General features: G+C 44.2%; 1 pseudogene; it reads left to right on the forward strand.

Annotated features, from left to right (window-relative positions):
• The first annotated feature begins 8,196 nt into the window (after positions 1 to 8,196).
• Positions 8,197 to 10,255, forward strand: LOC116915247 (annotated as a pseudogene).
• The last annotated feature ends 6,931 nt before the right edge of the window (positions 10,256 to 17,186 follow it).

Raw genomic sequence — 17,186 nt, forward strand, 5'->3', positions numbered from 1 at the left:
CAGTGCTGCTCTGTGAACGAAAGCCGATGCAGGCAGCGAGACTCCCCGGCCCCCAGCAGCAGGGAATGTTAGGGCATACACACAAGTTTCCAATGCTCTGGCAACCTTAGGCCAAAAAAGCAGCCCCTTGGGAGCCTTCCCTGAAGGCACCAGCTACAACAGACCGGAGACTACTCCAAACCGTGTATCAAACAGGTATCTAGAAGAGACAGGACAGCACCACCTTCCTGGAATTCAGTTTTTGCTGTGCCTTGATGAATATTTTAAGGTTCACTCAATTCACAGCTGTCGTGGTTTAAGCCCAGTTGGTAACTCGGAACCATGCAGCCGCTCGCTCACTCCCCCCCCTTCTTCCTCCCCCCACTCCCGGAGGGATGGGGAGGAGAATCGGAAGAATGTAACTCCCATGGGCTGAGATAAGAGCAGTCCAGTAACTAAGGTATAATTCAAAACCACTTCTACTACCACTAATAATAATAATGATAAGGGAAATAACAAGGGGAGAGGATACAATTGCTCACCACCTGCCGACCGATATCCAGCCAGACCCGAGCAGCCATCTGGGCCTTCCGGGTAACTCCCCCCGGTTTATATACTGGGCATGACATGCTGTGGTATGGAATACCCCTTTGGCTCATTTGGGTCAGGTGTCCTGTCTCTGCTTCCTCCTGGCTTCCCCTCCTCCCTGGCAGAGCATGAGACTGAGAAAGTCCTTGGTCAGAGTAAACATTACTTAGCAACAATTAAAAACATAGGTGTTATATCAGCTTTGTTCCCAGGCTGAAAGTCAAAACCACAGCACTGCACCAGCTACTAAGAAGGAGAAAAATGACTGCTATAACTGAACCCAGGACAACAGCAAAACCTGACTCAGAGAATTTGAGGCAGTGCAATCACAGAATTTCCTGCTTTGTGAAGTTTGCAGTGACGATAACTTACCCTCTCCTCAGTTTTCAAGTGTTACTTGAAAAAACAAAAGCAGATACAAGAAGCCAACAAATTATCAGTATAGGAAAGCACCAGTAAGGAGTTTACAAGTAAATAAAGTAATCTTATTCTTGTGTATCTATGTGCTCTTGCATCTGTAACGCTCCACAATTGTAGGAAAAATATGGGCTTTGTCTCGTTGGAGGGACTGGTTTACCTCTGCTCCTGACCCTTTAATTTGTCATCTAGCCAGTATCCCCTCAGTGAGAATGTTTCTGGCACTCCAGGGGAAGTTCAAGTTAGATATAAGGAAGAAGTTCTTTACTGTGAAGGTGGTGAGGCACTGGAACAGGCTGCCCAAAGAAGTGGTTAATGCTCCATCCCTGGCAGTGCTCAAGGCCAGGTTGGACAGGGCCTTGGGAACATGGTCTAGTGTGAGGTGTCCCTGCCCATGGCAGGGGGGTTGGAACTAGATGATCTTAAGGTGGTCATTTCCAACCCAAACCAGTCTATGATTCTATGATTCTGTGATTCTATGATTCTGTTCTCTTTCTGCATGAAAAGCAGAGCAGGATTCCAGACAACATATGGATTTCTACATACCATTTTAAACAGTTTTTAATGCTTGCCCAAAGTATACAAAATGCCTATTACACATGGAACATACTGCTCAGCAAAGGCAATAACAAGTCCATAAACATTTGAGAGGGGGTTAGAGATTTAAACATAAAGATAACAGATCCAGTAACTGACCAGAGGTTTAACACCAATTAAAGTTAATATTACTGGCATCATGGTAGTACCTAAAGTCCAGTCATGCCAGATCCCTTTTGTACATGGCAGAAAACAGAAACAAGACAGCCCAAACATCTCCTAGTATTCTTCTCCAGTAGTGCAAGGAGGGTTTGGGCCATCAAAAAACCAAGCACCCTCAATCCTAAGGATCAGATCCAGCTCTGTGCAACTCCCACTGCTGTAACCACATTTAGCAGAGGGATGCATGCTTGCCTTGCATAGCACAGAGAAGACGAGCCCTTTCAGTGGGTTAACTTGGCAGCTGAGTGTGTGAGTTTATCTGGGATACCCTTGAAAACCATTTTCGTGTCCCCCCACATCCCTGTGGCCAATGTGCTGTACCTGCCCTGACTAGTTTCACTGCCTCATCTCCTCTGGCATGATGTGCTATGCACACAGTTCCATAGCCCGGCAGAAGTAGGACTTTATTCTGCACTTTCTCTCACCTCTGACAGCCAGGACAAATAGCATTAACTGCACCTGTAAGTCTTTGCACCACCTTGGACAAGTTCAGCTGGATGGTTGGTGCACAGCGGGGAGCTGTGTCCTTCCACCTTGGACTGTCACCTCCACCCCTGCAGAAGGTGCTTTAAAAGAGTGGATATTATTTCTAGTGCGCTTAATTTTCCCTTTTTGCAGGCATAAGTGACTGGCAGTGGATGCTAAACGAATGCAGGACTAGGAACACACAACTTGAGTATGGGTCTTAAAAAGGAAAGAAACCCTAAAGACAGAAACAGAGATTCTGGGAGGATAAATAGTTGTGTGCAACCACCAGTAAGTTTTTCTCTCGCATTCTTTTGGGAGAAGTCGCCAACCTCATCCTATAGTGAGGTGCTGAAGGGCTGATGTTCTGGAAATAAATGTATTTTTACAAACATCTGCACTCTAAAGAAATACAACCATCCACTGGAACCAGGACTCACTGGGACAAGAACAGCTACTTGAGACTGGGAATAAAATGGGGAAAGCTCAGCAGTGTAAGGGAAGAAAACCCAACTGCTGTGTTGGAGCAGTTGGAGCATCATGCTCCATTTTGCTATATGGAGCAGTCTTTACATGAGCCAGCAATTAATTAGAAACAATACACATTTGTGTTTCCCCTTGAGGCAATGAAAAATAACTAATAGACGTGCAATAATGCTAAGTGAGAAATTTCATCAGGCTATTTCTGTTTTGAGCTAATAGCTCTGAAAGTGGCAAGACTGGACCCAGTAACAAATGGGGTTTGGTTATGTTTATGAACAGGAATCCTGTCCATATTTCAAGGCCTGTATTAGAGAGGGAATGATGACTAGGCCTGCCAGAATATTAAGGAAAAAGCATATGGGCCTCTGGGATTTTCTGTCATCCAAGTCCCTGTTATCACCAATTTAGTGCCATGCACACACCTCCCGCGGGACCATTCTCTGACTGAATCTGATGACAGTAACTTTGAGATTCTTCCAATTTATTGGGGAGCCCACAACCATGGGCAGCTCTAGGGCTGCCAAGAGGCTACATAATGCCTCCCTCCAAAGGAGAGCTGTACCTACCAAAGGCTTTCCTGTCCTTTTCAGGTGTTTCTGTCCCACAGAATTAGCAGCCACTCAGCAGATGACCCTGCAATGCACAGCCCAGGCAGATGCACATGGCGTCTCCTCACACATACAATTTTGGTTCACAAAAGTCTGAGTTGTGATGTCTGCAGTCCTTGACTGCTAGACAGTGCCAGTTCTAAGCATGAAGTCTAAACATAAATCAAAACTTAGGCAACCTGCATTACCAAACACAAATTTTCAAAAGCCTTAGATAATAGTAAGCAAAAAGAAAGGTATTTGACATTTATTTCTGCATTCTCATTGCTTGCTTCTGTAAAAGCCCTTAGTGTTCACCCTAACCACAATCTGAAATCTCTCTCTGCAACCATGAGGTCCAAGAACTTTATTTTATAAATGGAAGGGGAGACTATCACATTTTCACCTATTTCCAGAAATAGAAGTACTAAGAAAACCACCAAACATTCACAGCTTCCTGATAAGATCATTGCATTTGGCAATGCTGGAAGATTACAGAGTTGCAATATAAGCTAGGCCTGGGCTCCAGGCTTGCCTCTGGCTGACCTTGTGAGTTTACATCTCAGGAAAATCAGATTAATATGAGTCATGCATATCAGGAGATGGGCTGTATGGGGTGTATGGGCTCTCCATACACCCAGTGTGGGACATAGACAGTGCTAGATGTCATTTGAAGCTTGAATCAATTTGTAACACCCATAGCTTAGTACAGAACTGCTCTGAACTGTTTACAACTTCTCTCTGATAAAACCCTTCCCTACGAAGGGGTTAAAAAAGTATGTCTGTGAAACAGAATCATATACATTTCTCATTTTCCATGATTCCTTCTCTCTCTCCCCCAACTCGTTTTCAACTTATTCCATTGAATACCCATTCTCAGCACCCAATCACCATCCCTCTGAAGCTATTTTCCTGCTTAAATGATGCTGGAATAATGTTAACAAGATTTAAAAAAAAAAATTTATTATGAGATTACAGTTTACAGTTCACATGTGAATCAAAATTGCATTAAGGGTCTGATCCTGCCACCCTTGAAATCAATTGTGGTTTCATTCAGTGAAAAAAAAGGTCTCGCTCTTAGTGAGCCGTAACTCCAGGTCTAGTGACCATTTATTATTCATAAGTACAATCTGGGACAGACTGATAAATGACCCCTAACCATCCCACTCAATTTCAAAAGGGGAAAGAACCGGAATGGACTGACCAATGGCTCCAGCAATCTCGTCTTGCTAACCTTCCCTTTACAGGGATAGGGAGATGCCTGATGGGTATAATATTTATATAACAAGGAAATTACCTCTGTAATATGGATTGTTTCAGGATGCATTCAGTCTAGTTCAATATAGTGAGGCTGTGGAAGACATCATCTGACATAGCATGTAAAATTGATAGAGGTTTGCACTGTCCAGTCTGCTTACAAAATGCAAGTAGAGATGATCTGAATGACAAACTTGGCACCAGTCAGGGTACAGGTAGCCTTTGCTGCAGAGGGCTGTGCCCAAAGGGAATTCATGTTCCTCTGACTTAAGTGAAGAGCTGTGTTAAAGCAGCAAGAAATGGTGATATTGCTGGCCAGGATGTGAGAAGACCTGCTTAAAACTGACAAAGAAGTAGCCTGAAATAACTGGATCATCCATACTTTAGCTGGCCAGTAAAAGCCTGGATCCAGAGTGTACCTATCTGTCTCGGTAGCTGGTAAAATGTCCTGAATGAGGTTGAAAGAATCCAGTAAAGCCACAAAATTACTGCTGAGAGAGCATAGCTCAAAAAGACACAAATGCAGAAGTCAGTGGCTACGAGAAGCCTCCAGGGACTCAAATGGGCTGCAAAGAGAAGATTACTAAATTCAGTAAAAGAGGGGGAAAGCAAAGAGAAAGAAGCTCTGCTCTGTAGAGGACAGCAAAGCACTACTGTTTGGAGCATGCAAAGAGGAAAGATAGCACTGAACAAAAAGCAGGAGCTGAAACACCCCATCAGATGCTTGGCTGCAGGAGAAAAGCCATTATAATTTGGCAGTATTTGGATAGCGATACGGGGCAGCATCAGCTTTCAGCACAGACAACTGGTGTTCCAGCACAGCAGATGGCCAATGCCCTGCTTCTCCCCGCGGCTGTGGAGCGGGTGTTTGCAGAGAGAGGGCAGCCTTCCCTCTCAAAACTGTCCTGTGTTACCTGAGAAGCTTTCAGCTGGCTCTGAAAAGGGGAAGATGGTGCCTTCTCCTGGATGTTCTCTGGATGGGGAGTGGGGAATGGCTGGTCCAGCTGCATATGGCATTTATACCTCAGCTCCCCAAGAGTCGCCCTCTCATGCTTGTTCCCATTCTTCACACTGCTCGAATAATGAGAGCGAAGCAGATAACAGCAGTGACCTACTTCCAGCCTCCTTTCTCAAGGAAGCTGTCTCATCAAAAGCTCTCCATGAGCCCAGTTCAGCCTCAGAAATCCAAACAAAGCAGAAATGTAAGATGCCAAATAGTGGGCAGGATGCTCTGAACACCTGTGAGTGGTTGACAGGTACCTGAGTGAACTGGGCCCATTAAGAGATGTAGGAAACAGGACACTAATTTCACAGGCTGTCTCAGGAAATCCTGCAAGAAGAAACTGCTTCTCCTCTGGTAGGTAGACCCCCACCGACACAAAGAGCGCTTCGCCCTCCACGAGCTCCACGCTGGACTGACATCTAACACAACAGAAGTTGCAGCAAAGCAGGTCATTTAAGAATTGCAGCAAACCTGGTCAAAATCTGGATTTATGGCAGAGAATCAGTGATAGTAAACCAAAGAGGAGAGGTACAATGATAAAAACAGAACATTCAGCAAAAAAACCCAAATACACTTGTAAGTGATCTCAGCTGCAACAACTAACATGCACCAGCTGTTACAAGGTGCAAACTGAAAGTCTTGGGCAGATCAACAACTTGACCAGTTCTGTTCAATTAGGAACGGGGCTGCACCTAAGATGCGTGCCAGTAGATGGTGTGTTTATTTTAACCAAATAGGTACCTGAACATAGCTAGAGCTCCCTTTAGCACTGCTGCTTTGTTTTGAGCCCATATTGCTTGCTGAACAGGCTTCAATTTTACCCTCTGAAGTTTTCCTTCTTCCTGTTTTATCCCCTTGTGAAATTTCAGAGAGAATCACTCTGACCAACATGATAGGAACATTTGGATCATTGAGTGTAATATGCTATCCATATTTGCACTTCAAAGCATTGTGCTTTTGCAGTTAAATATAATCCTGTGCCATCTTTCATAAGATGAGCAATAGAAATACCAGGATCTTTCCTCATATGCTGTCACAATACATCATCTCCAGGTTTACCTCTGCTGGCTTATCCAGGTCCTGATTTACCTTAACAAATGTCCATGTCCCTAAGGCCACGTGAAAGCAGCTGGAAGCCTATGGATTTGTGTTGTCTTGACATGCAGCACTGCTTCAGAGACATCTTGGCTCAGGCTCCAGTTCTTGCTTATTTTCACAGTAGATTTCAAGAATTTGTGAGACATCATTTCATTTGCTTTTATCTTATGATGGCTTGTTCAGCCCCCTTCACAATTAGACTCTGACATTTTTATGGCTCAAAGTGGCTGCATTTATTTTTTTTTTAAGTAGGTCATGTGAAACATGAATGTGTTGCATCAACACATCAAGAAGGCTTGGTGTAGCTCAGTTCAGGCACTCAGCATTTGATACCACTACTCTGCATACTACCCAGCCATCACATCCAGTGGGTGCCCCTATCACTTCTTCAGAGAGAGATGGAGGGAAAAGGATTCTTTCTCGGAATAACTGGCAATTTATGGGAAGAGGCAGCAGAGAGGAGCCAAGAACCAGGAACTCCAGATCTCCTCATCCAAGACTGCTGCATGTCACACCTGACACATTTCCCACCTGACAGCCACAATAGGTCCAAAACATTTCTCCTGACAGGCAGATATGAAATGATGGTTACTGACAGTATATATCCATTTTCTTCCCATCAGAAAAGAACAGCCTACTCACTTCTTTAAATCAAGTAACAGTATGACTGATGCACATTTTGAAACCCAACCTTCACAGCTGATTGGCAACCCATGAGAAAAGAAGGTATGTGATTAATTCTGTGAGATAGTTCATCAGCTGATTGCATAAAATGCCCAAGAAGCAGCAGCACAAAACTTAAAAGCTAAGGAACATAATCCTGCAACACACATTCAGAACTTCAAAACATGCATACTCGTTGGACTTAAAGGACCAATAACAAAATTATATGCCAGGGTACTGAACTACTTGACTCACAAACAATTAAAGCATTCTTTCAGCATAAATTATATTTTGTAGGATTATTTTTCTCAGGCAGTATGTACAACAAAGTGGATATGCTCACAGGAGTTGTATCAAACTCAGATTTCTGTTCCTGTAAGTTTTGGTCAGTGCAATTCCCTGAACGTAGGGAGTTGTGGGCTGAACCCCCAAACTGAACTCAACTAGATCTGCCAAATTGATGCTGGGGACTAATTCTCCAGGGCCACAAAAAGTGGCATTGTGTTATATGGGTTTGGGTTTCCTAAATTCAGCATATGGGAATTCCCACCCTTACTATTTTGGATGGGAAGGAAAGGTGACCATGATGACAAACCCCTCTCTTATTTCAGACCTACCTCTCCTCCTCTAGCCCTTTTGCACAAGAATTACAACTGCACTCATATATTTCAAGGTTGGTGTCATTCAGCTTCTGAATCAGTTTGGCAAGTCCTATATTTAAGAGGCATTAAGTCTGTGTGAATTTATAGCTAACTGATCATACTCTCAAATGGAAGAGCACTCAAGACTTAGTACTAACAGCTCCACAACTTTTCCTTTGCTTCTAAATGCACAAACCGATTTTTCCCAACATGGTGTCCAACACAATTATTATACTTGCAACTCTCATTACAACCCCAATAATAGCCCTCCTCCTCGCACTAACAATTTGAACCCCCCTCCCCCTCCCATTCCCCCTTGCAGACCTAAACCTAGGCCTCCTCTTCCTCCTAGCTATATCCAGCCTAGCAGTCTACTCAATCCTATGATCAAGCTGAGCCTCAAACTCCAAGTGCACTCTAATTGGTGCACTACAAGCAGTAACACAAACCATCTCCTACGAAGTAACACTAGCCATTATCCTCCTATCTGTAATTATATTAAGCGGGAATTATACCATAAGCACCCTCGCTGCCTCACGAGAACCCCTATACCTCATGTTCTCCTCCTGACCCCTTGCAATAATATGATACATCTCAACGCTAGCCGAAACAAACCGTTCCCCATTCGACCTTACAGAAGGAGAATCCGAACTAGTCTCAGGCTTCAACGTAGAATATGCCGCAGGACCATTCGCCTTATTCTTCCTAGCTGAATACGCAAACATCATACTAATAAACACACTAACCACCCTCCTATTCCTAAACCCCAGCATATTCAACCCCCCATCAGAATTATTCCCTCTCATTGTAGCCACAAAAACCCTACTCCTCTCCTCAAGCTTTCTCTGAGTACGAGCTTCCTATCCACAATTCTGATACGACCAACTCATACACCTTCTCTGAAAAAACTTCCTCCCACTAACACTAGCACTATACCTCTGACACACCAGCATACCAATCTCTTATGCAGGTCTACCTCCTTACCTAAGGAAATGTGCCCGAACGTAAGGGTCACTATGATAAAGTGAACATAGAGGTACACTAATCCTCTCATTTCCTAATAAGCTTAGAAAAGCAGGAATTGAACCTACACAAAAGGAATCAAAATCCTTCATACTTCCTTTATATTATTTCCTAGTAGAATCAGCTAACAAAGCTATTGGACCCATACCCTGAAAATGATGGTTCAACCCCTTCCCCTACTAATGAGCCCCCATGCAAAACTCATCTTAACCCTAAACTTACTCCTAGGAACAACAATCACAATCTCAAGCAACCACTGAATAATAGCCTGAACCGGGCTAGAAATCAACACCCTAGCCATTATTCCCCTAATCTCAAAGTCCCACCACCCCCGAGCCATTGAAGCAACAATCAAATACTTTCTAGTACAAGCAACCGCCTCAGCACTAGTTCTCTTCTCAAGCATAACCAACGCATGGTCCACTGGACAATGAGACATCACCCAACTCACCAACTCCCCATCATGCCTCCTACTAACCACCGCAATTGCCATCAAACTAGGACTAGCCCCATTCCACTTCTGATTCCCAGAAGTACTCCAAGGCTCATCTCTCACCACAGCCATATTACTGTCAACAGTAATAAAACTCCCACCAACCGCCATCCTATTCCTTACATCACACTCACTCAACCCTATACTACTCACCACCATAGCCATCACATCAACCGCCCTAGGTGGTTGAATAGGACTTAACCAAACACAAACCTGAAAAATCCTAGCTTTCTCATCCATCTCCCATCTAGGTTGAATAACCATCATCATTATCTACAACCCAAAACTCACCCTATTAGCCTTCTACCTCTACATCTTAATAACCACTTCCATCTTCCTTACCATAAACACAACCAAAACTCTAAAGCTACCAACATTAATAACCTCATGAACCAAAGCCCCCATATTAAACGCAACCCTCATACTAACCCTACTATCACTAGCAGGTCACCCCCCACTAACAGGCTTCCTACCCAAATGACTTATCATCCAAGAACTCATTAAACAAGAAATAACTACAACAGCCACAATCATCTCCATACTCTCACTCCTAGGACTTTTCTTCTATCTACGCCTAGCGTACTGCTCAACAATCACACTCCCCCCCAACCCCTCAAACAAAATAAAACAATGAACCACTAAAAAACCAACCAACACCCCAATCTCCATCCTCACCTCCTTATCCATGTCACTCCTTCCACTCTCCCCCATAATCCTCACCATCACCTAAGAAACTTAGGATAATTTAAACCAAAGGCCTTCAAAGCCTTAAACAAGAGTTAAACCCTCTTAGTTTCTGTTAAGATCCGTAGGACATTAACCTACATCCCCTGAATGCAACCCAGACACTTTAATTAAGCTAGGACCTTCCTAGACAGGTGGGCTTTGACCCCACGAAATACTAGTTAACAGCTAGGTGCCCTAAACCAACAGGCCTCTGCCTAAAAGACCCCGATGTGGCTTAAACACATATCGATGAGCTTGCAACTCAACATGAACTTCACTACAGAGTCGATAAGAAGAGGAATTAAAACTCTGTAAAAAGGACTACAGTCTAACGCTTCAACACTCAGCCATCTTACCAACTTACCTGTGACCCTAAACCGATGACTATTTTCAACCAACCATAAAGACATTGACACCCTTTATCTAATCTTTGGCGCATGAGCTGGAATAATTGGCACCGCCCTCATCCTGCTCACCTGCGCAGAACTTGGCCAACCAGGAACCCTACTAGGAGATGACCAAATCTACAACATAATTGTCACCACCCATGCTTTTGTAATAATCTTCTTTATAGTAATACCAATCATAATCGGAGGATTCATAAACTGACTGGTCCCCCTTATAATCGGTGCCCCCGACATAGCATTCCCACGTATAAACAACATAAGTTTCTGACTACTACCTCCATCCTTTCTCCTCTTACTAGCCTCATCCACAGTAGAAGCTGGAGCAGGTACAGGATGAACTGTCTATCCCCCCCTAGCTGGAAACTTAGCCCACGCCGGAGCTTCAGTAGATCCGGCTATCTTTTCCCTTCACCTAGCAGGTGTATCCTGCATCCTAGGGGCAATTAACTTCATCACAACTGCCATCAACATAAAACCACCCACCCTATCACAATACCAAACCCCACTATTCGTCTGATCCATCCTCATCACAGCCATATTACTCCTACTATCACTGCCAGTTCTAGCCGCTGGCATTACCATGCTCCTCACAGACCGCAACCTAAACACCACATTCTTCGACCCCACTGGAGGAGGAGACCCAATCCTATACCAGCATCTCTTCTGATTCTTTGGACACCCAGAAGTATACATCCTCATCCTTCCTGGATTTGGAATCATCTCACACGTAGTGACCTACTACGCAGGCAAAAAAGAACCATTTGGTTACATAGGCATAGTATTAGCCATGTTATCCATTGGATTCTTAGGGTTCATTGTATAAGCCCATCACATATTTACAGTAGGAATGGACGTGGACACTCGAGCATATTTCACATCTGCCACCATAATCATCGCCATCCCAACCGGAATCAAAGTCTTCAGTTGACTAGCCACATTACACGGAGGGACTATCAAATGAGACCCCTCCACGCTATGAGCCCTCGGATTCATCTTCCTATTCACTATTGGAGGCCTCACAGGAATAGTCCTAGCAAATTCCTCACTAGACATCACCCTACATGACACATATTACATAGTAGCACACTTCCACCACGTCCTCTCAATAGGTGCCATATTTGCCATCCTAGCAGGATTCACCCACTGATTCCCACTATTCACTGGATATACCCTACATCAAACATGAGCTAAAGCACACTTTGGAGTCATATTCACAGGTGTAAACCTAACCTTCTTCCCACAACACTTCCTAGGATTAGTGGGTATACCACAACGATACTCAGACTATCCAGATGCCTACACCCTATGAAACACCATATCATCCATTGGTTCACTAATCTCAATAACAGCCGTAATCATACTAACATTTATCATCTGAGAAGCCTTTGCATCAAAGTGAAAAGTCTCACAGCTAGAACTTCTACTAACATCGAATGAATTCATGGCTGCCCACTTCCATACCATACCTTTGAAGAACCAGCCTTCGTCCAAGTACAAGAAAGGAAGGAATCGAACCCTCATATGCTGGTTTCAAGCCAACTGCATATCAAACCACTTATGCTTCTTTCTTAATTAGATGTTAGTAAACCAATTACATGGCCCTGTCAGAGCCAAATCACAGGCGAAAACCCTGTACACCTCCACATGGCTAACCACTCACAACTAGGATTCCAAGACGCCTCCTCCCCCATCATAGAAGAACTCGTTGAATTCCACGACCACGCCCTCATGGTTGCACTAACAATCTGCAGCCTAGTCCTCTACTTACTGACACTGATACTAATAGAAAAACTATCCTCAAATACAGTCGATGCCCAAGAAGTAGAACTAATCTGAACAATCTTCCCAGCTATTGTCCTCATCCTACTCGCCCTACCATCCCTACAAATCCTGTATATAATAGACGAAATCGATGAACCCGACCTGACCCTAAAAGCCATCGGACACCAATGATACTGATCCTACGAATACATAGACTTCAAGGACCTCTCATTCGACTCATACATAATCCCCACAGCAGACCTCCCACTAGGCCACTTCCAACTCCTGGAAGTAGACCACCGTGTCGTTATCCCAATAGAATCCCCCATCATCATCACCGCTGCCAACATGCTCCACTCATGAACAGTCCCCACATTAGGAGTAAAAACTGACGCTATCCCTGGATGACTTAACCAAACATCCTTCATCACCACTCGCCCAGGCATCTTCTATGGCCAATGCTCGGAAATCTGCGGAGCCAACCATAGCTTCATACCAATTGTAGTAGAATCTATCCCCCTCGCCCACTTTGAAAACTGATCCTCACTACTATCCTCCTAATCATTAAGCAGCTATGCACCAGCACTAGCCTTTTAAGCTAGACAAAGAGGGTCCCTCCCCTCCTTAATGATATGTCACAGCTCAACCCAAACCCATGATTCTTCATCATAATTACATCCTGACTAACATTTTCCCTGATCATCCAACCCAAACTACTATCATTCACCCCCACAAACCCTCTCACTAACAAAACACCCACAACCACTAAAACCAATCCCTGAACCTGACCACGATCTTAACTTTCTTCGACCAATTCTCAAGTCCCTACCTCTTTGGAATCCCACTAATCCTCCTCTCAACACTATTCCCTACCCTACTATTTCCCACACCCAACAACCGATGAATCACCAACTGCCTAACCACCCTACAACTATGACTCACCCACACAATCACTAAACAACTCATAATCCCACTAAACAAACCAGGCCACAAGTGAGCCCTCATCCTCACATCACTAATAATACTCCTATTAACAATCAACCTCCTCCGCCTACTACCCTACACATTCACTCCAACCACCCAACTATCAATAAACATAGCCCTAGCCTTCCCACTCTGATTCGCCACCCTACTTGTAGGCCTACGAAATCAACCCACAATTTCCCTAGGACACCTCCTACCTGAAGGCACACCCACACCACTAATCCCAGCCCTAATCATAATCAAAACTATTAGTCTCCTCATTCGCCCATTAGCCCTAGGAGTCCGCCTCACAGCAAATCTCACTGCAGGGCATCTACTCATTCAACTTATCTCCACAGTCACCATCACACTCCTCCCCATCATACCCACAGTATCTACTCTCACCACAATAATTCTTCTCCTACTAACAATCCTAGAAGTGGCAGTAGCCATGATCCAAGCCTATGTCTTCATACTTCTACTAAGCCTTTACCTACAGGAAAACATCTAATGGCCCACCAAGCACATTCCTACCACATAGTAGACCCCAGCCCATGGCCCATCTTCAGAGCAGCCGCCGCCCTACTCACCACCTCAGGATTAATTATATGATTCCACTACAACTCCTCACAACTCCTAACCCTAGGACTACTATCAACCACCCTCGTCATAATTCAGTGGTGACGAGACATCATACAAGAAGGCACATTCCAAGGCCATCACACACCCACAGTCCAAAAGGGCCTACAATACGGAATAATCCGATTCATTACATCAGAAACTTTTTTCTTCCTAGGCTTCTTCTGAGCCTTCTTCCACTCCAGCCTAGTACCCACCCCAGAACTAGGTGGCCAATGACCCCCAACTGGGATCACCCCCCTAAACCCCCTAGAAGTCCCCCTATTGAACACAGCCATTCTATTAGCCTCAGGCATCACCGTAACCTGAGCCCACCATAGCATTACAGAAGGAAACCAAAACCAAGCAATCCAAGCACTAACACTCAGCATCTTATTAGGCTTTTACTTCACCACCCTACAAGCAATAGAATACTATGAAGCACCATTCTCAATTGCCGATGGTGCATACAGTTCAACCTTCTTCGTGGCTACAGGATTCCACGGACTTCACATCATCATTGGATCCTCCTTCCTGTCAATCTGCCTCCTACGACTAATCAAATTCCACTTTACACCTAACCATCACTTTGGATTCGAAGCAGCAGCCCGATACTGACACTTCATAGACATCATCTGACTATTCCTCTACATAACCATCTACTGATGAGGATCTTGCTCTTCTAGTATATCCATTACAATAGACTTCCAATCTCTAAAATCTGGTCTAACCCCAGAGAAGAGCAATAAACATAATTACATTCATACTCACCTCAACTCTTACTCTAAACACAGCCCTAACCACACTAAACTTCTGACTTACTTACCCAAATAAACCCCGACTCAGAAAAATTATCACCCTATGAATGCGGCTTTGACCCACTAGGGTCCCCCTGACTCCCCTTCTCCATCTGATTCTTCCTCAGTAGCCATCCTATTCCTCCTATTTGACCTAGAGATTGCTCTCCTACTACCACTCCCATGAGCCACCCAATTAAAATCCCCAATCACTACCCTAACCTGAGCCTTCACCATCATCCTCCTACTAACCCTAGGCCTAATCTATGAATGAACACGAGGAGGACTAGAATGAACAGAATAAGAAAGTCTAAACAAGACAGTTGATTTCGACTCAACAAACCATAGTCCACCCTATGACTTTATGCCCCTCTCACCTAAGCTTCTACTCAGCTTTCGCCCTAAGCAGCCTAGGACTAGCCTTCCACCGAGCCCACCTAATCTCTGCCCTACTATGCTTAGAAAGCATAATGCTATCAATATATATTGCCCTATCAATTTGACCAATCGAAAACCAAACACCATCCTCTACCCTCATGCCAATCCTCATACTAGCATTCTCTGCTTGCGAAGCAGGCACAGGACTAGCAATACTAGTAGCCTCCACACAAACACATGGCTCTGACCATCTACACAACCTAAACCTACTACAATGCTAAAAATTATCCTACCAACAACAATACTACTCCCCATAGCCCTCCTCTCACCCCTAAAATTCCTATGATCTAACACCACAATACACAGTCTACTAATCGCCACCCTAAGCCTACAATGACTAACACCATCATATCACCCATACGAAAACCTCACTCAATGGGCAGGCATCAACCAAACATCCTCCCCCCTACTAGTCCTATCCTGCTGGCTCCTACCACTCATAATCCTAGCAAGCCAAACCCACCTGCAACACAAACCACCCACATGAAAATGAACATTCACAATAACCCTAATCTCAGTCCAACCATTCATCATCCTAGCCTTCTCAACCACAGAACTCATATTATTTTACATCTCCTTTGAAGCAACTTTAATCCCAACACTAATTCTAGTCACACGATGAGGAAGCCAGCCAGAATGTCTAAGTGCTGGAATTTACCTCCTCTTCTACACACTCATCAGCTCCCTACCCCTGTGGCATATGAAAGGCACAGACTCAGAGCATCTTCATGCAGTGAATCACTTTAATGCCTATTGCTCTAGCTTTTATACCATTCTAACAAAAGATATTTTTAGCCTATTGCTCTACCTTTTATACCAAGCTAGTTTTAGCACATCATGTTTAGTTCCTGGTTTACAGTTTTGTTTTTTCCAACATTCTTTGTCGTTTCACAAACAGTCCCAAAATAACCAGTTCCTTATCTTTCTGTTCTCCTGCTCCTGTCCAGCTGGGTTGCTCTGCTTAATCACACAGTGTACTTTGCTGCTTCTTTAACTCTTTCTTCTCCAGCCAAGCAGTTACTTCTCTTTGGCAATAATCAAATAGTTTCCATCCTCTCCCATGTACCCCTACTAATCGCAATCCTGTATCTACACTCACAAACAGGCACCCTCCACCTCCCAACCCTAAAACTCACCCCCCACCTTCTACCATCCACACCAACCAACTATTGATCCACCCTCCTCCTAAGCACAGCCCTATTTATAGCCTTCATAGTAAAAGCACCCCTATACGGCCTCCACCTCTGACTACCCAAAGCCCACGTAGAAGCCCCAATTGCAGGATCCATACTACTCACTGCCCTTCTCCTAAAATTAGGCGGATACGGCATCATACACATCACTCTCCTAATAAACCCATCCTCAAACAACCTCCTATACTACCCATTCATCACCCTCGCCCTATGAGGAGCACTAATAACCAGCTCAATTTGCCTATGCCAAATCGACCTAAAATCACTCATTGCCTATTCTTCCATAAGCCATATAGGCCTAGTTATCGCTGCATGCATAATCCAAGCACAGTGATCATTCTCTGGAGCCATAATCCTCATAATCTCCCATGGCCTAACTTCCTCAATACTGTTTTGCCTAGCCAATACGAACTATGAATGCACACACAGCCACATCCTCTTCCTAACCCAAGGATTACAGCCCCTCCTCCCACTAATAGCCACCTGATGACTGCTAGCTAACCTCACAAATATAGCCCTACTCCCCACTACAAACCTAATAGCAGAACTAAGCATCGCAATCGCACTATTCACAATCCTCCTAACTGGAATCGCAACCCTACTAACCGCCTCATACACACTATTCATACTAACAACAACCCAACGAGGAACCCTACCTAACCACATCACAACCCTCAAAAACTCAAGCACATGAGAACACCTCCTAATAACCCTCCATGTCCTCCCCATACTCTTAATCCTAAAACCCGAACTAATCTCCGGGCCCCTCTCATGCAAGTATAGTTTAAACCAAACATTAGACTGTGACCCTAAAAATAGAAGTTAAA

Source organism: Strigops habroptila, chromosome W (assembly GCF_004027225.2).
Source record: "Strigops habroptila isolate Jane chromosome W, bStrHab1.2.pri, whole genome shotgun sequence".
NCBI classification, from domain to species: domain Eukaryota; kingdom Metazoa; phylum Chordata; class Aves; order Psittaciformes; family Psittacidae; genus Strigops; species Strigops habroptila.